The following is a 25,089-nucleotide window of genomic DNA, read 5'->3' as shown; positions in this document are numbered from 1 at the left end:
CAGTGTTTAGGGTTGGCTAACTCAATACCATCTCAAAACCTCCCCATTGGCCCATACGTTTATTATTCTTAGTGATAGGCCAACAAGAAGTAGACGGGTGCAGGAAGCAGGAGATGTGTTGGTCACTGACACTCCAAGATAAAATTGAGATTTCATTATGAGATCACCATAGGATTTCAGGCTCCCTGTGCTATATTAAATTGCTAAGGTACTGTATGTGCAGGAATCATCAGACTATACCTAGTCATCTTAAATAGAAAAATCATGAACTTTCTCAGTATAACATTATTCAACTATTTCCTAATTGTTTTAAGCATATTCAGACGCTCCATTTCAAAAGTAAACTTTACTGTTTTTAAAGAAAGGTTGTACTAAGAAAATGTGGAGTCTCCGCTTTGCATGCTTTTTCTGGGTCAGATTGATAATGATGAAACCAGAGACAGCCAGTCAAATACTAATCTTGTAAGAAGGTCAGTACTGACACCACCTAGGTATCCTGATAGTGTTTTTAACCACTTGCCATCTGCCCCATTGCAGTTTTACTGCTACAGGGCAGCTCTCCTGTGCAGGATCACCTTTATATACACGATTCTTTACTTCTGCCTGCAGGAGGTGCTCACGCTCCGCAGGCATGCCGCTTATGCTGTAAGTAATCATAGCAGAAATCGATCTGTGAGTGCTGGGCACTCAATATTCTCCAGCACTTGCTGATCTTTGGTAAACCACACAGAACTGGGATCTGACTGGGATGTAAATAAGGCAGATCACAGTTCTGACATGGGGAAGGGATGGATTCTGTGTTCCTGCAAAGCAGGGACTAGAATCCATCTCTTCCCTTAGTGAAAGCAGCACATACAGTACAAAAAAACACTGGCTAGGCACACCGTTAACCCTTTGATCACCCTAGAAGTTTAACCCCTTCCCAGCCAGTGTCATTAGTACAGTGACAATGCAAAGTTTTAGCAGTGGCCACTGTATTAGTGTCACTGGTTTCCGCAAAGTGTCAAAAGTGTCAAAAGTGTCAATTAGTGTCCGATTTCCCACCACAATACCCCAGTCCAACTATAAGTCACTGATCGCCACCATTACTAGTATAAAAAAATAAATAAAAATTCCATAAAGATATCCCATAGTTTGTAGATGCTATAATGTCCTCGTAAACCAATTAATATGCGCTTATTGAGATTTTTTTTTACCAAAAACATGTAGCAGAAATGTGTTTTTTTTTATTGGATATGTTTTTATAGAAGAAAGTTAAAAAAATAATTTTCAAAATTGTTGCTCTTTTTTTGTTTATAGTGCAAAAAATAAAAACCGCAATGGTGATCAAATACCACCAAAAGAAAATTCTATTTGTGGGGGAAAAAAAGACATACATTTTATTTGGATACAGTGTCGCACTTTGTCAGTTAAAGTAACACAGTGCAGTATCGCAAAAAATGGCCTGGTCATGAAGGGGGTTACTCTTCCAGAGATCAAGCAGTTAAAAAATAAACTAGACTGTACAATGTCATGTGAATTCTGGGGAGGAGCTAACAATATGTAATGTCTTGCTGGTGTTAGATTATCTTATATGCTTTACATGTGTTTTTTCTATGCATATTTAGGTGGACATTATCTCTATATCGATGGACGGTATTCAAAAGAAGGAGATTTTGCAAGACTAGAGAGTCCTGCCAATAGTTTCACTGGACCTCACTGCTTACGTTTCTGGTATCACATGTACGGGGTGGCACAATATATGGGTTTGAAGGTGGCACTACTAACATCAGATGGGTTGGTCTATGCTTCCAACCTAGAAGGAAATCATGGAGATATGTGGCATTTGGAAGAGATTTTCCTGCCTGACGGTAACATCAGCCAGGTATTTAAACTGCCCAGATAAGTATGTGTAATTGTGATTTTGTATCTTACACACTGACATTAAGACATAAACAATCCTTTAAAAATCAGCTAAAGTTTGGTAAAGGTCTACTGTTATGCCATAGCAAATTTCCATAGTTGTCTGTTCACCTTTCTTACTGAGCATCCTGGAAGCTCCTGGTCACATGGTGCCCTGGTTATTCTGTTATTTAGAGCTTGCCCATTTTTTAGGTTCCTAGGCTGCTCAATAGGCTGTTTGGTAGGGAAGCTAAACAAATGTCCAACACTTGAAGGCTCCTGCTATGACATACTAGTAAAGATTTTCTTATTTAATTTCAGTTTTGCATTGACATCACTAGCAATCATTTGATTTGTTCACAGATTTTTATTGAAGGAGTCAGAGGTGAGGACTACCGTAGTGATGTTGCTGTGGATGATATCTCTCTTATGCCAGGATATTGTAACGGTAAGCAAGTGTTGTGGTAACAGTTCATATGTGGTGCAAGATGATTTGTATGGTAATCTGAAATAAATGTATATTCTTTTTCTTTTTTCAGTACCCACAACACCACCACCAACAACAACCACGACCCGTAAGAAAACATCTACCACTCTTATAATTACTCTAAATAGTAAAAAAGACAATGTAAAAAAAAAATTATTTGAGAAAGTTGTGTTTTAGTGCCTCACTGTACTGTACAGAATCAGACATCCACAAGCCAGTCTCTACATGTTAGGCTGTTCACCTTGCAATGGAGTTTTTTTTCAATTTGCTTTTATTAAAGTTTAAACACAGTACAGATACGTAATGTCGATCAACTTATTTATAAGAGAAACACGCAGGTACCTCTGATTTAACACACATAAAAAGAGATAAGATAGACAATATACATGCCCGTTTTAGAAGTTTCATATATATCATGCCCTATCCATTTATTGATAGTCAAGACTCAACTTAAAGATGAAATAACCTGTTGGTTTGTCAAGTGGATAGCGCAATTTTAAAGGTACATGCCTTATGAACAGTATATCTCAATAGATAAAGTATAGATTAAGGGAAACTTAGAACAACTAAAACTAAAATTAGACCAACTGGAACTACCTCACCATGATGTACAATAAGCCCACTAATCCACTTTATTCAGAGCCATTAGAAGATTTGGTTTTATGTTTCTGATAATTTAAAATAGAATCCCAATAGCTCCACTTAGTTTGGAGAAGTTTCAAGCCTTGATTGTTAAGTGCGGTGAATTTCTCAAAAAAGTAGTGGGAATTAACCCTTCTGATTACTTCCGAAACATTTAAAGCTTTAGAAGACTTCCAAGCAGAGGTTATTGTCAACCTTACTGCTATGAGGATATGTAACACCATGGTTTTGTACTGTATGGGAAAGGAGTCTAACTTAAAACCTAGCAGAGCCAAGTGTGGCGACGGGGTGGTCAGCATACCAGTAACTTGGGAAATGAGGGAGAATACAGAGTTCCAGAAACTCTTAAGGGATTTACATATCCACAAAATGTGTAAAAAGTTGCCAATACTGCCACACTGTCGCCAACACAAAGGAGATGCATCCGAGTGCCATTTAGAGAGTTTGAACAGCGTAAGATAACTTCTATATTGTATTTTTAGGGCATTATCCCAATGATTTACGCAATGGGATGTACTTATATTGTTAGTTAAAGCATGTTGCCACTCCCTTGCTGAGAAGGATTTGAAGAAATCTCTTTCCCAGTTGAGAATCTGTGGAGATTTTGTGAAAGGTTCTGACTGTTGGAAGTAGTTATAGAACCAAGAGATGCCTCCTTTGCTAGTGTTCTGTTGATTTAGATATTGCCATAGTTTGGCATCCATGTCAATACCTAATGAAGGGTGTGTACAATGGAAATTACGTAGTCGTAAGTAGGAGTAGTCAAGGGTGCCTACTGATTGCTCTATGAAGTCTCTATAGGTGAGAAGTCCTTTTTCTAAGCCACATTGAGACATTTAATGAAGGCAACAGATGCTTGTAGGCTCTCAAGGGGATGTCCAAGATTATCCGTGAGTTTTTAGTATTAGTATACTTTAGTAAGGCTTTCCATGCCTCCAGGGAGGCCATTATAGAGGGGAGAGGAATATTAGAGCAGGGAGTAGAAATAGCTCCCACCAATAAGAGGGATTGTAGGTCATGATTCGGGATCGTGGCTCGCTCTAATTTTACCCACTGTTTATCTAAGGGTTGAAACCAAGCTTTGATTTGGTCTAACTGGGCTAAATAATAATAATTGCGAAGGATTGGGAGCCCAACTCCTCCTCTGGATTTGTGCTTGCTTAGAATTGAGTATGCTATTCAAGGTTTTTTGCCTTGCCATATAAATCGCTGAATACCTGCATCCATATTGTTGCAGAAGCTGCCAGGGACTTGTGTAGTGACTGTGTAGAAACAGTACAGCAGTTTGGGAAGAGTTAGCATTTTGAAAGCAGCTGCTCTACCTACCCAAGAAAGTGTGAATTTCCCTATGTGGGAAAAATCTTTCATTATTGTCTTCCACAGAGCTCCATAGTTAGCCTCATAGGTTTGTGTTGAAGGATAGGTAAGTGTAGTGCGTAGATATGTGAGTTTATTCGTTTCCCATTGATACTGAAAGGACAATTTCAAATCCTGTAAAGCCTTACCCATTATTCCCATTGGTAGAGCAAATGATTTATAAATATTTAGTTTGTAGTAGGATACTCTGCTGAATTTATCCAAAATCGAATCTACTGCTGTTAGGGATGTTTGTGGGTCAGAGAGGGTGAGGATTACATCATTTGCAAATAAACTTTTAAATTTTGTGTGCCTTATCCTCTACTGTGATACCTTTTGTTTGGGGATGGGTCCTGACAAGAGTAGCTAGTGGCTCCATAAGCACTGAAAAGATTAAGGGGGAGAGGGGGCACCCCTGTTGTGTTCCATTTGTGATGGAAAAATGGTCAGACATGACATTGGAGGTATAAACTTGGGCTGATGCGCTAGTGTACAGCGCAGAAAGGGCTTGTTTTATGAGGCCCTGGAAACCAAATTTTGTCAGGGTGGCCTGAAGGTATCCCAAATGGACCCTATCAAATACCTTTTCGGCAGCTAGCACCAGAAATACAGTAGGAGATTTAAACATTTCTGCTAATCTCAGTAAGTTGAACATGCGCCTAGTGCCATCTGCTGCTTGTCTGCCCTTTACAAAACCTACCTGATCTGCCTGGATTAAGGTGGGTGAGATGTCTAGTAATCTATTGGCTATAGTTTCAGGGCCGAGTTGAGTAATGAAATTGGGTGAAAATTTTGAGGACAGTCAGGCGTCTTTCCTGGCTTGGGGAGTGTTACTATAATTGCCCTGAGCATTTCAGGAGGAAAGAGAAGCTAAGGTTGCAGCCCTGTTAAAGACCTTGGTCAAATGAGGAAGTAAGATATTATTAAATTCTTGATAATATTCTGCTGAGAAGCCATCAGCGCCAGGGGACTTCCCTTTTGGCATGGATTTAATGGAAGAAGAGATTTCCTGGTCTGAGATGGAACGGTTCAAGGAGGTGAGTTGCTGGGGGGGTTAATGATGGAAGGCTAAGGCCTGATAAAAATTCGGAAATGTTAGCAGAAGTAGATTGAGGTGTCTCCGAATTGTCTTTTAAGTTGTACAGACTGGAGTAATATGATTGAAAAGCATTTGCAATTTCCATAGGATGGAAAATTATCCTCCCTGTGGTTGGATCTAATAATGAGCAAATTTTAGCTTTTGATTGCCTAGCCTTGAGGTAGTTAGCCATCAAACGTCCGGCTTTGTTACCTCGGGCATAGTAGTTAGCTTTAAATCTTTTTATAGATTTTTTGTGCTGTGCTAATAGAAGCTGCCTAAGATCTAGCCTGCATTGTTGTAACTCATTTAAGGTTTGGTGAGATAGATTCTGTTTGTGTTTAGTTTCCAGTTTTTTATTTGGTTGAGTAAGTCAGACAGGGCTTGGGACCTACGCCTCTTCTCTCTCGCAGACAACTGGAGCATCAATCCTCTGCAAAATGCCTTGTGTGAGCACCAGAGTAAAAATGTCCATGTCTTCCTTAGCATTAAGTTGAAAAAATTCTGCAATCTGTTTTGTTAGTCTCATTTTGGTGGATGGTTTCCAAAACTGGGAGGTATCGTTGTGCCAGAGGTACGTCGGTGATATCATGTATTTTTCCTCGATAGTCACCGTTATAATCCAACTAAGTAGTGTTATATATTTCCGCATGTGTAGTTTTACGGAGTGATGGAAGATTCACAAGGAATAAGTCTATTCTAGAATAGAACTGATGTGGGATGGAAAAAAAAGGTGTAACCCTTTTGTGATGCATGTAGACACCTCCACGATTCGTATAGGTTATTGTCTCTCAGAAATGAAGAAAGAGTGTGCTTATAGGCTGATTTCCTAGAAGTGGAGTCAAGATGGGGGTCGCTGATGGTATTAAAGTCACCACTGAACAAGATATAGGATAAAGTGATCTTGCGCGGTCATATAAAATCACTCAAAACCAGGGCTTTTTTTCAGGGGGAACTTGGTGGAACTCAGTTCCACCACCTCTGGCTCAGATCCTTTGGTGCCTTCTCACCACAATCACTTGTAAACACAGAAGTCTGGTTTCTGTGTTTACAAGTGACAGCTCTGCACTCTGTATGTAATGCAATCCTGGTATTTAATGCCCCTTTAAGATCCTCCCATTGTTTTTGTGAAATTTGACTGAATACACCCACTATTTGATGTGATTTGGAGGGTGTGTAGGGGAAGGGGTTTTGTGGGGCCATGGTTAAGTTCCAGCACCTATTGTTTGAGAACAAAAGCCCTGCTCAAAACACTCATAAACACTGCAGTGAACAATTCCTCCACATATGAAAGTGAAGTGCACAAGAATGCGTGTGTAAATAGATGGTAACACAATATAAAGTGCACAGTGCAAAGTCTCCAACAATGTGTACACCCTGTGTGTAACACACAGACTGCTAAGTGAGCTGTAGAGAAAAAATGCAAAAAAATCTCAAAAGTGCAAAAATGCAAGAAATCACTAAAGTGCAAAAATAATTGTACATACAATAAATGTGAGCAATAAATAATTGTCCTTCAAGGAAAATGCCAAATAAAGTTCAAAGAAATGGAGTTAAGAAAAATGGATAAAAATAAAGTGGCTAAGTGAAGAAATGGTAAAAATGGTTCATGAGCGATTCCACAGGTGTTCTCCTTATGGCAGTGGTCTCACAGAACTCTCACCTCATACATATGAAGAAATCAGCATCAACAGATATCACCAGGTTGGATGGTCTTTATGTAGCATCCAAATGGGACCCAATCAGACTCTCTTACATTAACCATGGCACTGGCATCTTCTCTTTAATCTCTTTAATTTAAGAAGATGCCAGTGCTATGGTTAAATTTTTTTTTTTTACAAAAAGCTATGTCTTTTTGTTTGCATTCGTAGCGGATGCCCCGCATCTTACTCGGGCCGCTGCTGGAGTAACACAGTCTCTATTGAGAGGGAGAGCGTCCCCGTCAGCTCCTGCGGGTGATTCCTCCCCCTCCCTCTGCTCGCTGACACTGCATAATGCGAGCGCTCCCACAACCATGGCCGCCCGATCTGCTCCTTCCCCTACATCCTCATTGGCAGGGAGGAGAGCGAGTTGCAGGAAGGAATCCACCAGGACTCTCAGTTACTGAAAAAACAGACTGATTTCTCCCGTCCTTAGGACAGGAGAACTAGCGTGTAAATTCCAAGAGTGGTGACTGCAAGCTGAGCCGAGTGTCAGTCTATGACACTCTTTCACAGCCCAGCGAGTCCAGCCAACCCCCCCCCCTCACTCTCCTCATGTACGTTAGAGCAGAGATGAATACAGCTCCTCCTCCTCCCCCCGCCCCTGTTCCTCCTGAGTCTTCCAGTCCTGCCCACACTATCTCAACGTGCAGCTGTATCTGAAGAAGGGGGTTGTGTGGGCGGGAAATATGAAAATCAGCAGCATTCCTGGCTGTGTGTCAATGATGCTTGAGCTTCTAGCCTAAACCGGTGGGTAAGTGTGTGCACTGCAGTACACTGTAATCACTGAACTGCATTATCTCCATCCCTTACCTCCCCCATCCGTCCCTCCCCCTCTCCTGTTCTTCCAAGACCTTCACAATTTACTTTCACTTTCAGTAAGGCAGGTAATAGACTTGCATGATTCCCCCATCAACACAGACAGTGGTGAATATCCTTCCTGCCCTGCAATTGTATTCTCCCAACAAACAGTGATTATCACTAGTGGCTATAGCAACCACTAGTGATAATCATAAGAGTATCTGGCTGGTTGTACCCAATTTGATCGATCAACTTGGTACATTCAGCCTGCTCATTAATGGTTCAAATCTCAGCCAGTTCCTGCTGAACCAGCTGAGATTTAAACTGTCTATGGCTGGTCTTAGCAAATAGACAGCCCATACATTGATCACTTTTTTCATTCAACTAGTAGGTTGAATGAAAAAAAAAAAAAAAAGATCCAATTCTCCCAGCTACACATTATAGGTGGATGGGGGAATCCTCCCAGTGTGGACCAGTGGTGGAACTACCAGGGTTGCTGTCCTGTCCCGGCTATTCACAGCGCTGGTCTCTGTCTCCATGGCAGCAGCAGCACATTGGAACCCAGTGCTGGTTACTTTATGGGGCTGATGTACAGGAGGGCCAGCACAATTTGTTGTTATTGATGGGCTGGGCATGTTCAAAATCCCACATGCCTGATCCCGCCAGGAAGCCGGCACTGCACAGCGCTAATCACAGGCGCTGAGACATTTCCCGATCCACAGCTGCACAGATCAGGAATCTCTCACTGCCTGTCATTAGCCGTGTGCAGTGTCGGCTTCCTGGAGGGATCGGGCATGTGGGATTTCAAACACACATGAGCCCATCTCTAATGGTTGTAGAGTAGACAGTTGAGCTCCCTGCAGGTTGCTTAGCAGCAGTGCAGCCTTCTCTGACATGTTGATCGTGATGCAATCCAGGTGATGCTCCTAGTCAAATCCTAGTGTTAAATATCATAGTGATTTTATTGATCAAAGCCCACACCTTACAGGCATAGAGCCCACATGGCTGCTGAACATACGGTTGATGTGGTTGTACTCTTGATGCTAATAAATGCTGTGTTTATTAGATCTGACTGGGAGCATCACCTGGATCACATCTCGAGCATGTCAACAGAAAAGGCTATACAGCATTACTGCTGCTAGGTGACCAGCTGGGGGCTCGGCTCTCTACAACCAATAGTGCCATCCTTCCCCTGCATGCACCCAAAATGTCACCAGCACTAGGTCCTAATAGACTGCCGCCGCTGCCAAGGAGACAGATGCCAGACCAGCGCTGTCAATAGCAGGGGCAGGAAAGCAAGAGGGGGCTGGGGAACCAGTGGCAGAACACCAGGGCCTGGTGGCAAGACAACCTTTGCAACCCTGATAGTTCTCCCACTGCTTTGTACCCTTATATTTTCTTGGTATGCTGGTGACATATGTCTCTTGTTTTCTGCCACCCTGGGTGGCCCCAATACAGTAGGAAGGGAGCTCACTGCAGAACATGTGAAAGGGCCCATTGTGGGATCGTAGTAAAGGGCCCCAGGATATATATATATATATATATATATATATATATATATATATATATATATATATATATATTTACATTTTATAGTTGCCCCCCTACTTTTGTTCCTGTCCCCCCATGTGTCCCCCCTAAATATGAAAGCTGGAGATGCCACTGGTCAAGACTGATCCTTGAGAACCGCTAGTTTTAATTTTATTGCCTGCAGTTCCTCATAAGCCTCATTGTGGGAGTCAACAAGCTCATTATGAGCAGTTGCAAACTCCCCCATTTTTCATTCCACATGACTCACTCTGTCCCACAGTGCTGAAACATCTTCTTTTACTTGAGCCATGAAGGAAAGCATGTACCTTTGTAGGGAGCCTTTAAGAGAGACCAGCATGTCTTTAATAGTGGTTGCATTGAGAGGGAGATCTGCAGTTTGAAAATCTTCTAACTGCTCTGTAAACTCTCTAGTGTATGCTCACCGTCCTGGATGTCACCTGGGGAGTAATGCTGCTTGGACTTCTGAGGACTGCAGAAGGGGGAGTCCCTTGGTGATGCTCCATTCTGCCTGGGATAAGCGCCGCTCCTCTGCTGGGGAGGAGGGCGCCTCTCATCACGCTGGTCGCTGCGCTATGGAGCAGGAGATCCGCCATCACCATCTTGAGGAGGTACCCACCGGAGTGAAAAACTCTGTTAGTTTGCAGGGCCCCTCTTTGTTCTTTCACTTCCTCATGTGGTGTGCGGGCTTCTCCCTTGGTTCCCCGATCTGCGGGCAGTGGAATGGGCGCTTGTGGGTCGCTGTGGAGCCGCGGGAATTGTCGGTAGCTCTCGGAGCCTCTCTCCATCTTCTCAGCTGCAGGCCACGCCCCCCTGCAATGAAGTTTTCACTTAGTGAATGAGGTAAAGCTCTGCTGACTTTCATCATTCAGTCATATGCAATCAAAAGTACTGTTTTTTTTTTTTGCTTGCAAGTGAGTGCGTACAATTTGCAAAGTGATTTTTCACTGCTTTCGCTAAGCTAAGGGATAATTCCTTTGCATAGTGAAAATTCACTTGCAAAGTAAATAGCCTACTTGCCTTTTGTAAAGCAACTGACCTGCACAGTACATGTATTCAACTTAAGCCGGTCCATAGATGGTACTGGCAGGCTGATGGTACTGAAGTCGATCCATCGATCAACTTTAGTACAACAAGCCTGTAGGATTTTTTGCATTTGATCACTTCCGGCAGCTATTGCGGCTAGCAGCGATCCTTGTGTTCAGAAGGCTGCCTATGTTAAGGGAATCAAGCAATTTTCTTTCCTTTCACCCCTGGTGGAAGGAAAGAAAATTTTATCATCTATGGCCTGCCTTAGTGAAGTGAATGTACATTACTATATTTTAAGCAATAATCTTGTAATGAAACCAAAGTAGTACAGCTATTTAGATAAATACATGTAGTTAAATACATTTACCTAAACAACAATCCATTCTGCAATAGCTTTAGTTCTACATTTTCTCTTCTCTTTTTTTAGGAATATCCTCAACTATTTCTAAAACAACTACCAGAAGACCTGTTACTCCAGGCTCACCACCACCAGGTAGGCTAATTCACTGGAGGTCATTTTATCACACACAGTGTGCTTTACAATCTGTTATATTTTATCTTATGTTCTCCAATGGCTTTTCTTCATTGGAAGAGACTGTAATATATTTTTAATAACGTTAGCAGTTTCAAACTTACGATGATCACCCACCCTCCCCCCAGGATCCTGTGAGATTAGTGGAGATCCACATTACTACACCTTTGACAATCAGGTGCACCATTTTATGGGCACTTGCACCTATACATTATCTAAACTCTGTGAAGTTGATGGACACCTGGCAGAATTCAACGTTGAAGCAGTCAATGAGCACAGAGGAAGCAGCACCAGAGTGTCTTATATTAATTATGTCAACATTGATATGAATGGATACAGGATTACACTGGAGAAGACCAGAAACGTCAAAGTGAGTACAAACTGGAAAAACCTATTGATATATATTATTTAACTTATTTATCTTCCTATCTTTAAAGTTTTCTATTATATGTTGTGAATCCAGGTGAACAAAATTGCAGTAACCTTACCAGTAGCCCTACATCCAAACATTAACATCTTCCTTAGTGGACATGATGTACTGGTGACAACAGCATTTGGTGTAAGTGTGAGGTTTGATGGAAATCATAGAGTGGTGGTGAATATTCCAAGGGAATATGCCAACAAAGTATGTGGAATCTGTGGAAATTTCAATGGAAACCAAACTGATGACTTCTTAAACCCAGATGGTGAATTAGAGCCAGACTCTAACAGTCTTGGTAACAGCTGGCAGGTGGACAATGACACAAGGTAATCACAAGTAAATTATACTAAATTCATAATGGTTAATCGGTCTTAGATCATACCAAAAAATACCAAGCACAGATGATTAAATCAATTGTTCAGTGATGGCAATATCCAATCCAATATAAGCAGAGTAAGGATACAGTAATTTACAGTTCATAAGACCATAACAATTAAGTTGAGTATACACAGTACACACTGATTGTTCAGTCTCCTTTATATTTACTGACAATGAGTCTACTTCACTCCAGCGGATGATTAGATTTACAGTGGCATAGGGGGAAGGTATGTATACGCAGTTTTGGAGAAAGGGTTTGAAGATAAGTAAACTTTTGGCTTTCCCCGTATGCACAAAGTTCTACTTCATGTTATGAACTGTAATTTACTTAACTGCTTCAACAGGGCACTTATACCCCCTTCCTGCCCAGGCCAATTTTCAGCTTTCAGCGCTGTCACACTTTCAATTACAATTGCGCGGTCATGCAACACTGTACCCAAATTGCATTTTTATCATTTTTTTTACACAAATAGAGCCTTATATTGGTGGTATTTAATCACCGTTGGATTTTTTTTTTTCTAAAGAAACGAAAAACACAGAAAACTTCTTAGTTTCTGTCAGTAAATTTAGTAAATAAGTAATTTTCCTCCTTCACTGATGTGCGCTGATGTGGCACTGATGGGCACTGATGAGGCGACACATTTGGGCACTGATGAGACCGCACTGATTAGGTGGCACTGATGAGTAGGCACAAATATGTCACACTGATGGGCACTGATAGGTAGCACTGATATGCGGCACTGATGAGCACTGATAGGTGACACTGATGGGCGGCAATTACGGGGCAATAATAGGTGGCATGGATAGGCGGCACTGATGGGCACTGAAAGGCATCACTGACTGGAATCAGTGATGTGCGCTGATGAGGTGGCACTGATGGGAACTGATGAGGAGGCTCTTATGGGCACTGATGCGGCCACACTGAAGGGCACTGATTAAGTGGCACTGATGATGAGGCACTAATGTGTCGCACTTATGGGCAATGATAGGTGGCATGGATAGGCAGCACTGATGGGCATTGCTGGGGCTGCACTGATAATCAGGGCACTGATTATTTGTACAGTTTCCCCTGCGAGGGGATGCCGCTGATCGTCTCTCTTCACCACACACTCTGTCAATGTGAGGCAAAGAGAGCTGATAAACGGCACTTCCCTGTTTTCATATGATCGGCTGTGATTGGACATAGCCGATCACATGGGTAAGGAGCCGCATCATCGGCTCTTTACCGAGATTGGGATCACATGGCGCGCGAGAGCAGTGACACTAGGGCGACGCCATATGACGTTGCCCCAGAACAAGAGGGGGTCCCGCCCGCCTTCATTTTACTATACGAAAGGTGGGTGGTAGTTAGGGGTCATCACAATAGAAAAAAAATCCTACAAAAGACCACTTACTTGTCAAGGGATTCAGTGCCATCCTCACCCGGGCTACTTGTGGCTTCACAGCCAGCTGTCCACTGGGCATGAGCAAGATGTGCTGCCTTTGTGAATAGTTCTGCAGTCTTCTGTGACATGTACCAGAAGACTGTGGGGAGGGAGGGGAGAGGAAAACTTCCACACGGTTCGCCTAGGCGATCTGAGTGGAAGTGGAAGTGGGTACTTGTTAAAACTAGGTAACCCCCCCCCCAAAAAAAAAAAAAATCTCATACCAAAAGTGGCAGAGGAAGGAAGGAGCAGGACTTAAAATTAAACTTTCCATTTAGGGGGAAGTTTCACTTTATGTAAGGATTACGTTTTTTATTGTCCATGTTAATTAGCTGCTTCAGTGTTGAAGTGTTTTTTATAATTATAATTTATATATAATTATTTCATGCTTAAAAAAAAAAACATTCTCTGAGAATCAAACGTAAAACTTCTCTCGTGTGACCTGTGACATGTACCAGAAGACTGTGGGGAGGGAGGGGGAGAGGAAAAGGAGGTAGCAGGACTTAAAATTGAACTTTCCATTTAGGGGGAAGTTTCACTTTATGTAAGGATTACGTTTTGTGTTGTCCATGTTAATTAGCTGCTTCAGTGTTAAAGTGTTTTTTATACACACATACATATATATGTAGTAATAACTCTCGGTGGAGCTGCTGGTTTAAAGCGGGCTGTTACCGTCACCTTCGTTACCTCAATTTCACCAGAACCGGGTCTAGGGTCCCGTTGAGTTTAATACCAGACAATGTAGGCACCGGACACTTGAGTATCTTTTCCAATGCTTTAATAAACGTAACTGAAGGAAGTAGCAGGAAAGAGGCAGAAGAAGAGTTGCAGGGAAGTTCAAATACCCTTTCTTAGTGTAGTATTAGAAATTGGAATCTTGTAGATGGATGTACTTTCCTCTTAGGGTTGAATCTTTGCCCGCCTGGATAGGTTTCTCTCACTAACCTAGCAGCCAGTACGCAGCAAGAACAAAAGTCTCTGCCACAGACTTGAATGGAATAGAAACCCGTACAATCCTCTGCCACAGGATGTAATGGTTTACGATGGATAGCAAACACAGCACTAGAACCTTTAAGCCGACCCAACAGTACTATGCGGTAGGTTAACTTTAGAATGCGTCCTCCAACTGAGTCACCAGGCCCCTCTCCAGACCAGCACTCTGTATGATCCTTCCATGATGGGTCCTCCCCTGGGATCTTCTCAGTTGTCCAGCTTCTTCCCGTAGGACAGACAGCCCAGGACCATTCCCCTGCTGCTGTGGTAGGCCCCAGACAGGCTTCTGGGCCCACCCACACGCTGCAGCAGCGTGGGCCTCCCGGTCTGAGGACCACGCAGTAGTACTCCTAACACATACCCGACGGCCAGGAGGGCCAGCAGGTGGAACGAAAAGAACCCTAAAACATGGCATCTGTTCCATAAATACCCTCTCCCAGAATGCAACTCGGAGGACCACCTCCACCGAGTTATCTCCGGGACAGAGGAGCACTCATACACTTCAACGTGTTGCCTTTCCAACACCGACCCATGATGACAGAGACACCCACAGTGTGAAACTACATGCAACTCAGCCAAGCTGGAACAGAGGCAAATCTGACTATGTATGAACAGATAACCCACTAAATTTACCTATAAGCAGTAGATTGAAAATCTACCAGCGCTACATATATATCATTATTTCATGCTGAAAAAAACATTCTCTAACAATCAAAAGTAAAACTTCTCTCATGTGAACTACCACTCCAGTTCACAATTTAAATTTTTATGTTAAAAAAGACTTACTGCTTCAAACTTCATACTACGTCCCTCATTTTTCCAAATCAACTTTCCTACTAACTGAACTGAATTATTTCTTGCAGTTGCACACCTGGATCAGAACAAGAACCAAGTTGTACTGTGGATGAAAAGAATTCCATTTCCAGCAACAGTTTCTGTGGAATTATTACTGATAAGGAGGGCCCATTCAAAGACTGCCATGGAGTTGTAAACACACTAATCTATTTCAACAACTGTGTCTATGACTTGTGTGAACTGAACCTGGATCCAAGTGCTTTGTGTGATAGTCTTCAGTCCTATGCACAGTCCTGCCAGTCTCATGAAGTAACAATAGGTTCCTGGAGGAATAACTCTTTCTGCCGTAAGTAAAGAGTTAAACACTCTAATTCGTTTGGATTGCACTTTGTGTTATATTAGGGGGATTTACCCCTCTGTTGGTACTGATGATCAAGTATTGGGAAATCCTAATTTATAGTGATGTCATGAGGAGAAATCTTCCAATAGGGAGAAGTATCCTGAGGACAAATGATTAAGAGGAGAATTCCTCTCATTTTGGAGAGATTTTCTGTCACTTCCTGTTGCATTTCTGAGACAATAAGTATAAGGGATAATCTCTAGCAGGACAGAAACAGTGACAATAACTTACTGGGACTATATTTCCCTACTCTTTTCACAACTTTAAAAAATGTGTGCGCTATACATACACTTTAAGGCAGTATGCAAATTACTGGGACTTACAACAAATAAGCAGAACATTTTTTTATTTGATTTGCCTATAGAGATAATTATGTTCATAACCCGTGTGCATTCCTCTTTGATTAGACCCATCTCTGTTCCTTTAATTGACCCTTCATTAACACCAGATAACATCTGTAAGGTTTATTAGTAAGAACAGCCAAGCCTTGTTTTAGCAAATTGCACTGCACATCACTCAGTATTTTTCACTGACAAATACACAGTGCCTCATTTGACAAGGCCATATTTTGAAACCTCTCAAGAAAACTATACAGAAAATCAGAGTAATTTAATAGTGCACCAAACACCACATTTAGTTTAGTTATTTTTTTTTTGGACGCTGCATCCTTTTTTTTATTATTGTTGTTATTCCCCTGCCCTTTTTTTAAATTTTCAGCCACAGTTTGTCTTACTGCGACACTGGTTTTCCCCCTTTTTTTATAATAGTTTTTTTTTAGTTTTTCAATCTGTGTCAGCCGCAGTCCCTAATTGTACACAGTTTATAGTGCACCAAAAATACACATTTCATTAAATAAAGTGCATCCAATCACCTGTTTTCCTATTATGTAATACATTTGTGTAATAAGCCCCCCCATCATGTCTGGGAGGCCAACAAGGAAAGGGAGACATTCCCATGGATGTGGTCCGTCCTCAGGCAGGGCATGTTTGTCTCTTTTTACTGATGTTGTCCATGTTATCCAGCCACAGCATGCAGAGGAGGTGGACTGGCTTACTCATCCTCCTCATCCTCCTCATCCTCTATCACCCAAGCTCAGACTAGTTCACAGTTCACTGCAGCTGCTAGAGCGGCCTATTCTGCCTCCTTGTCCACAGCTACTCCTGCCATATGATGTTGGTTCTGAGATTGAGGAAGGGAGTAACATGAGAACATGAGCATACAGAGAGGGGATAACATTGAAAAACAACAAATTGGCAGTCCCCAAGCCACAGCGTATTGCCTCCAGTGAAGAGGATGGAGGGGATGATGACGATGAGGTCACTGACTCTGCTTGGGTGTCTGATAGAGCAGAAGTGGAAATTGAGGGGGAGGCATGACTCCAAACACGGCAGGATGTCCTTCAGAGGCAGCCATCATGGAACAGTAGGGAGCAGCCACCCTATTCCATCAGATTGTAGAGCTCTTAGCTCCTGGCCCACTTCCCAGAGCTCAGCTGTGGTACTTAATTTTTAAGAGCAGAGTCTAATCCTGCGTTTGTCAAAGATACCTGTGAAGGGTTATGGTGGGTAGTCACCACCAACACCCAAGGCCAATTTTTCTGTACCTGTTATTTCCATCCAAAGTCTGCCACAGAGACACCAGAATTTATCAAAAAAATTTTTAGAAAATAAAGAAAGCTTGCAGGGAAAATCGATTTACATTTTTTTTTTGTTTTAATATATGTCAGTATTGCTGCAGCAGGTTTTATACACGGTACAGATGGGCCACTTTACACCACTTTACAGGCAGACTAAGGGGACCCCCTAGGCACTATATTTAAATGATTTTTTTTTTTATTTATATTGTTTCTTTTTAAGAATCATTAAAATCACTGCTCACTTAAAAACAATAATTGTTAAAAGTTTTTTTTGCATTGATACATTTCCCCCAAGGCAGTACTCGGGCCCCATATGATTTTTATGGCCAATAACATGCATATAAGGCTTAAACATTGGAATTTTTTTTTTTTTTTTTTGAGTTTGGGTCCCATAGACTTTACTGGGGTTCTGGTTTCTGGTCCGAACTTTTTCCCTGTTCAAGAGTTCTGGTGTGTAACAGAACCCAGTGTTGTTTGGCCCATCACTATTGCCTGCTATTATTGTGCAAAGAGTTTTAATATGTACTTGTGAGATTGTCTGACTGTCACACACTTGGATTGACCTGCCCAATCTGCTGATTGCCAGCTGCCTTTGGCCCTTATCTGGACCTACCTGATCTCTAGTTTGCCACCTGCCAAAACCCCTGCCTTGACCTTGCTACTCTCTTGTTTGCTGTCTTTCATGACCCCTGCTTCTATCTGACTGTTTTCTTGCCTGACACCTAGTGTCACACACCCCAGTGCCTGTGCAATAAATCAGTGCTGGCTCTTTCCTGCTGCCTTGGTCAGTGACTTGTAGACAGTTAGTAGTAGGCATAGTCCCAAAGTGTCAGTGTCCCTGTTGCTTGGCATTTGAGCAACACATCTACATGCTAATAGCCCCTGCTAGGTAGCTGCCTGCTTTAGTGGGTCAGAGGGCCACAACCTGGCAGTTGTCGACATCGAAACACATCCCCCTTGTGAGATATTCTGGAGAGGACCAGACAGCTTCTTAAACTCTTCACTTTGGTTCTTTAGGGATTCTTACTGCTTCTAAATAAACAGGCATGTTGAGATCCCTCCCATTGGTGCCAGCAGATATCCTGCCTCTCCACTTCTGCTGCCTCTTCAAGACCCCTCAGAACTCTTTGTGTCTCCTTTGTGGTTGCCTACCTCAGCTGCTATATCCAAATGTTTGTTAGCCCCTCTTCCACCTGGGAATGGGTTCCTCCCATGACATCCATTGCACATGCTCTATTCCAAAGCTATTCTTTTCCTGCTTTCCCCATCATGGGCCACAGCCTGGAGACATAGAGTCTATGGCTCATCTCCACCTTTAGGTGCTCTGGTGAATACCTACCATTGCTTAGAAACTCCAACTTGGATGTGCCTGCATCCCCTATCAGTGGAACCATAAAGGCTGCCTTTTGTTTGCAGTAGCAAATAATCAATTCCAAAGCCAATTATGCACTGCCTCTGTAAGCTGACACATAGACTTTTTGTATCTAAATTGGTAATATCTGGACTTGCATACACACATTAAAAGGAAATTCCTCAAAACTGATAATGTAATTACCAGACTCTTTCTCTGTTAATTTTATTCAACAGGAAAGTACAAACAATAGTTTCAAAACACCTAAGCCTTAGGTTAATTGGTCAGATGGGTATTTTTTATTATTATTATTTTTTTATAGCTTGGCTTAATTGTTATTATCAATCATTGCAGAACAGATTTTAAGCAGCCAAAAAATGTGTCTTTTTTCATCACTGAACCAGCGGGTTGGACAAAGAAATGGCTTGATTCCCCCCATCCATACACTCAATGTGGATGGAGGAATCACTCCCACCGATGTATTGTATTATGACAGCGGGGAGACTTCCCCATCATCAGAATACAGAGATCAGCATTGCCAGCTATAGCCAGTGGTACTGATCATGTGTAAATTTTTCAACAGGTTGGTTATACAGAAGCTACAGAATACTTTATTAATCCCAAAGGGAAATTGGGAAATTGTTAAGGCAAAGACACACTTAACAAAGACAACACAAGATTACAACAATAGACTGAACAAGATGCAAGATCGGTAGATCAACTGATGTACAATCAGCCTGCCCATACATGGATCAAAATTTGGCATGTCCGTGCTGAACAGGCTGAACTTCAATCCATGTATAGCAGCCCCCTTTAGGCATTTCGAAGTAAAACCTGTATATTGTTTGTATTGTATTGTAAAAAGCTCAGCAGATCAACAAGATCAAAAGTGTTTGGTATATTATGGAAGATTTAATTGCTACGAAAGAGAATGTTGGAAGGAATGGCCTAAGGTATAGAGCATTTGGATGCACTTGCCTAAAAGACACACAAGTGCATATTTAGATCAAACATACAGTATATGCTGGACGTGAGGAGAGTCCACATCCTTGATAAAATAGGAACAGAAGAACTTAGTATTCTGGAGAGGACTCTCAGACCCCATTCACACAGGGGCAACACGACTTGCAGGTCGCCTCAGCGAGGCGACCTGCAAACGACTGCCCGGGCGACTTGCAAAACGACTTCTGTATAGAAGTCTATGCAAGTCGCTCCAAGTCGCCCCCGAAGTCGTACAGGAACCTTTTTCTAAGTCGGAACGACTTGCGTCGCTCCCCTTAGAATGGTTCCATAGCAATGAACGGGAGGCGACTTGTCAGGCGACTAGGTCGCCTGACAAGTCGTCCCTGTGTGAATGGGCTCTTAGGGCTTTTGTTTATTGTATTAGTTTGTATATACTGTGTTGGATGTGTCATGTGTTGCTGGGTTCCAATTAACTATTCTCTATGGAAAAGGACTGAGGTTGCCTTGAAATTGCTTGAAGAATTTGAGTTCTACACCTGCACTCCTTTTCCTCTCAATGATATATATTATCTGTTGTTCGTAATTGACACCAAGACACTTTCCAGGCTGTATGGTATTTTGTTTTTTTATTCTTTTGCATTGGTGCATGGTCCCCATGGTAGTGCCCAGATTCCAATTCCTCTTTTATAGCATCAGTTTGCCTATTAGCCATATAAATTGCCAGAATTTAATAAAAGATTTACTCCATCACTTGAATGATATTTGCCTCAAAGTTCAGGTTTCCCGAACTGTGAACAAGATCCACCAAAGCTTTGATAGAACCTGTCCCAGACAGATTGGTCCACCACTATTTTTAAACATAATTTGATTATTACATGGATGATTATTTTAATGAATAAATAAGTAAAATATGTGAAGACATTATGAGCTTTATTATCAGTGTTCCCGTATGTCTACTCAATAGTGAATATGAAAACTTTTATAAAGGTAATTACTCTCATATTTTTAAGTACTTTTTCTACATGTACATTAATTACAATGTAAGGTAAGTTCCAATCCAATTTTAAATGTTCTTCTAATTAGTTTATTGTTCACCATTATGTTTTTATACAGCACTAAAGTGTCCACTGAACAGCCATTATGAGGCATGTGGAACAGCCTGTCCATCTACTTGCGTCAGTCCAGAATCACCAAAAAACTGTCATCTCCCCTGTACAGAATCCTGTGTCTGCGATCCTGGTTATGTCCTGTATGATAAGAGATGTGTCCCAAGCCACCAGTGTGGATGCTGGGATAATGAAAAGCACTATCCTGTAGGCTCAGAGTTTTGGATTGATGATACATGCTCCAAAAAATGCAGCTGTCCCTCTGCTGGAGGCAGTTTAATTTGCAACTCTGCTTCATGTCCACCTAAAAAATACTGCGGTATAACAAACGGAGTTCCTGGATGCTTTGATCTCACATTTGGTAACTGTTTAACTTGGGGGGATCCTCATTATGTCACCTTTGATAAGGAAGTTCATGATTTTATGGGAATATGCACATATACTCTTTCCAAGCTTTGTACCAATGACGCGTCTCTGCCCTATTTTAACATTGAAGCAAAAAATGAGCATCGTTATGGGAACCCAACTGTGTCTTATATACAGAAAGTTATGGTGGATGTCTATGACCATACAATAACCATTGTTAAAGCCAATCCTAGTCGTGTTCTGGTAGGTTTCTTGGAACATTCTAAAATATAAGTTTTAATTCTAAAGTTGCATTTAGCTGCCTTAAATCTTACATGTACTTTTATTATTAATAGGTGGATGGTATCTGGACAAATCTTCCAGTCATCTTGGTCAATGGATTTCTAACAGTGAAGCAAAGTGGTCGATATGTTATTGTGGAGACAGATTTCCATCTCACAGTGTCTTATGACACTGACTGTACAGTGGACGTGAATGTCCCAACTAATTATTTCAACCAAACCTGTGGAATGTGTGGCAACTTTAATGGCATGCGGCAGGATGACTATTTGATGCCCAATGGACAGCTAGCTCAGAACACAAATCAGTTGGGAGATAGCTGGAAGGTAGAAGATGGTGATCCAATATGTAACACAATTGTTCCTACACCTCCACTACCATGTCCACCAGACACAGAAGAACTCTATTCAAACAATCAGTTCTGTGGTTTGTTAACCAGTAAAGATGGTCCTTTCAAGGCTTGTCTCTCAGTAATCAACCCAAATCGCTTCTTTGACAGCTGTGTTTTTGACCTCTGTGCACTTGGTGCTGGCAGTTTATGTAACGCATTGGAAGTTTATGCTGATACCTGTCTAAGAGCTGGAGTCGCCCTTGTATGGAGAAACTCCACATTCTGTCGTAAGTAATTGTTTTGTTTGTAAGTACTTTAATGTGGAAATAATCTTGTGTATCTTGGTTTAAAAGAAGAGATGTAATCTTCTATGGTAAATTTATGGAAGAATAGCATACACATTTTTATTAATATTATTATTATTATACAAGATTTATATAGCACCAACAGTTTGCACAGCACTTTACAACATGAGGGCAGACAGTACAGTTACAATACAATTCAGTACAGGAGAAATCAGAGGGCTCAAAGAGCTTACTACCTAGGAGGGAGGGTCAAGTGATACAAAAGGTAATAACTGTGGGGGATAATCTGATGGTGAAATGCACAGTTATCAGGTGAAGGCAGGATAGGCTTCCTAAAGGTGGATAGAGTAGAAGATAGCCAGACAGATTGGGGTAGGGAGTTCCAGAGGATGAGAGAGGCTAGGGAAAATTCCTAGAGGCGATTATGGGAGGAGGTGACAAAGGAACTAGAGAGCAGGAGGTATTGGGAGGGAGGAAGGGAACAAGTAGATTGGTATTTTGAGACTAGGTTAGTGATGAAGCTGGGGGCTGATTTGTGGATTGTTAGAATTTTGAATTTAATTTGTTGGGTGATTGGAAGCCAGTGGAGGGACTGACAGAGAGGAGTAGCAGACACTGAACGGTTGGTGTGGTGAAAGAGCCTGGCAGCAGCATTTATGATGGACTAAAGGGGAGATAGCCTATGTAAAGGTAATCCTGTGAGGAGGGTGTTGCAGTAGTAAAGGCGAGAGATGGTCAGGGAGTGAACTAGGAGCTTCATGGTGTCATTGGTTAGGAAGGGGTGTATTCTGGAGATGTTGCGGAGGTTGAGGCAGCAAGATTTGGACAGTGATTGGACATGGAGCAAAAATGATAGTTCAGAGTCCAGGATTACACCTAGAACCTTGACATGCAAGGATGGGCAGATAGTAGTGCTATCGATCTTGACAGAGAAATTAGGGGAAGAGTCATGCGGGGGAGGAAAAATTATTAGCTCAGTTTTGGATAGATTGAGTTTGAGGAAGTGGTGTGACATCCAGGCTGATATGTCTGTTAGTAAATTAGTGATACGTAAGGCGACTGAAGGAATGAGCTGAGGGGTAGAGAGATTGATTTGGGTGTCATCAGCATAGAGATGGTATTGAAAGCCATGGGAGGCTTTTACCCGACACAGGGAGTAAAGTGTAGATGGAGAATAAGAGAGGTCTAAGAACAGAACCTTGAGGGACCCGGACAGAGAAAGGGAGAGGAGAAGAGGAAGTAGAATTGTAAGTAACACTAAAGGTGCAGTTCGAAACGTAGGATGAGAAAAAACAAAAAGTACAGTCACGGAAACCAAAGACGTTGATTTTTTTTTTTTTGAGGAGGGGGTGGTCCACTGTGTCAAAGGCCGCTGAGAGATCCAGGAGTAGGAGTACAGAATAGTATCCATTGGATTTAGCTGCTAGCAGATCATTTGTGAGTTTTATGAGAGCAGTTTCCATGGAGTGTTGAGGGTGGAATCCAGACTGAAGGGGATCAAGAAGGTTATTCTCAGCGAGGTAGTCGCTAAGTCGGTTGTAGACCAGACGTTCAAGGAGTTTGGATAAAAAGGGGAGCAAGGAGATGGGGAGTAGGTTGTTAAGATTGGTGGGGTCTAGAAAGGGTTGACTAATGCATGTTTTAGAGAGTTGGGGAAGATGCCAGAAGAGAGGGAGAGATTGAAGATGTGAGTTAGAGAGTGTAGGATAGAGCCAGAGGGTGACCATAGCATTTTGTGAGAAAAAACAAAGAGTACAGTCACGGAAACCAAAGACGTTGATTTTTTTTTTTTTTAGGAGGGGGTGGTCCACTGTGTCAAAGGCCGCTGAGAGATCCAGGAGTAGGAGTGCAGAATAGTATCCATTGGATTTAGATGCTAGCAGATCGTTTGTGAGTTTTATGAGAGCAGTTTCCATGGAGTGTTGAGGGTGGAATCCAGACTGAAGGGGATCAAGAAGGTTATTCTCAGCGAGGTAGTCGCTAAGTCGGTTGTAGACCAGACATTCAAGGAGTTTGCATAAAAAGGGGAGCAAGGAGATGGGGCGTAGGTTGTTAAGATTGGTGAGGTCTAGAAAGGGTTGACTAATGCATGCTTTGGAGAGTTGGGGAAGATGCCAGAAGAGAGGGAGAGATTGAAGATGTGAGTTAGAGAGTGTAGGATAGAGCCAGAGGGTGACCATAGCATTTGTGAGAAAACAGGATCCAGAGGGCAGGTGGTAAGGTGGACATTAGAGAAAAGTTTAGCAACCTTGTCTAAATTGGCCGGGTTGAAGGAAGTAATGATTGTACCTGTGGACATGGAGTGATAAGTGAAGAATGTATTTTTATAGTGGAGATCCCCTCACATTAAATACACATTAAATAGGTACACATTACACAAATAGTTGATGCAGACCTTCAGCCATTTTACATTGTAACTCAGTTAAGGTTACCCTACCAAAGGATCAACAAAATTAAACAGGCACTAACCTGTAAAAAATAGCTTTCTACATACCTGTCGATAAGCTTATTTGATAAAACTTCATCCTGTAGGAGAGCTTCCAGGTGAGACAAATAGCAGTTTTCCCATTAGCCATTGAGGTTCCTCCTGCTGACTCCTCTGGTCACAGCAGGAGACAGTATTGGCATAGGTGCTATCAGGAGGAAACGTAGCAGCCAGCAAAGGGCACACTTCTTGACATACCCATGTGGAATCGCATGGGCACTTTGAACTTCCCTACAGAATGACATCATATAATATGGATAATAATAGATAATGGACTGATGTACAGGTATGTATACAGCTTTTTTATTCACAGGTTAATGTAAGTGCTTTAATAAATGTGGTGACTCTATTAAAAGGTCACTTTAATGTCAATGCTAAGAAAAATGCTAACAAGTTAATACAGTATCTCACAAAAGTGAGTACACCCCTCACATTTATGTAAATTTTTTATTATATCTTTTCACGTGACAGCCCTCAAGAAACTACACTTGGCTACAATGTAAAGTAGTGAGTGTACAGCTTGTATAACAGTGTAAATTTGCTGTCCCCTCAAAATAACTCAACACACAGCCATTAATATCTAAACCGCTGGCAACAAAAGTGAGTACACCCCTAAGTGAAAATGTGCAAATTGGGCCCAATTAACCATTTTCCCTCCCCGTTGTCATGTGACTCGTTAGTGTTACAAGGTCTCAGGTGTGAATGGGGAGCAGGTGTGTTAAATTTGGTGTTATCACGTTCACTCTCTCATACTGGTCACAGGAAGTTCAACATAGCGTCTCATGGCTAAGAACTCTCTTAG

This window comes from Aquarana catesbeiana, linkage group LG04, assembly GCF_042186555.1.
Source record: "Aquarana catesbeiana isolate 2022-GZ linkage group LG04, ASM4218655v1, whole genome shotgun sequence".
NCBI lineage: Eukaryota > Metazoa > Chordata > Amphibia > Anura > Ranidae > Aquarana > Aquarana catesbeiana.
This window is presented reverse-complemented; position numbering follows the sequence as displayed.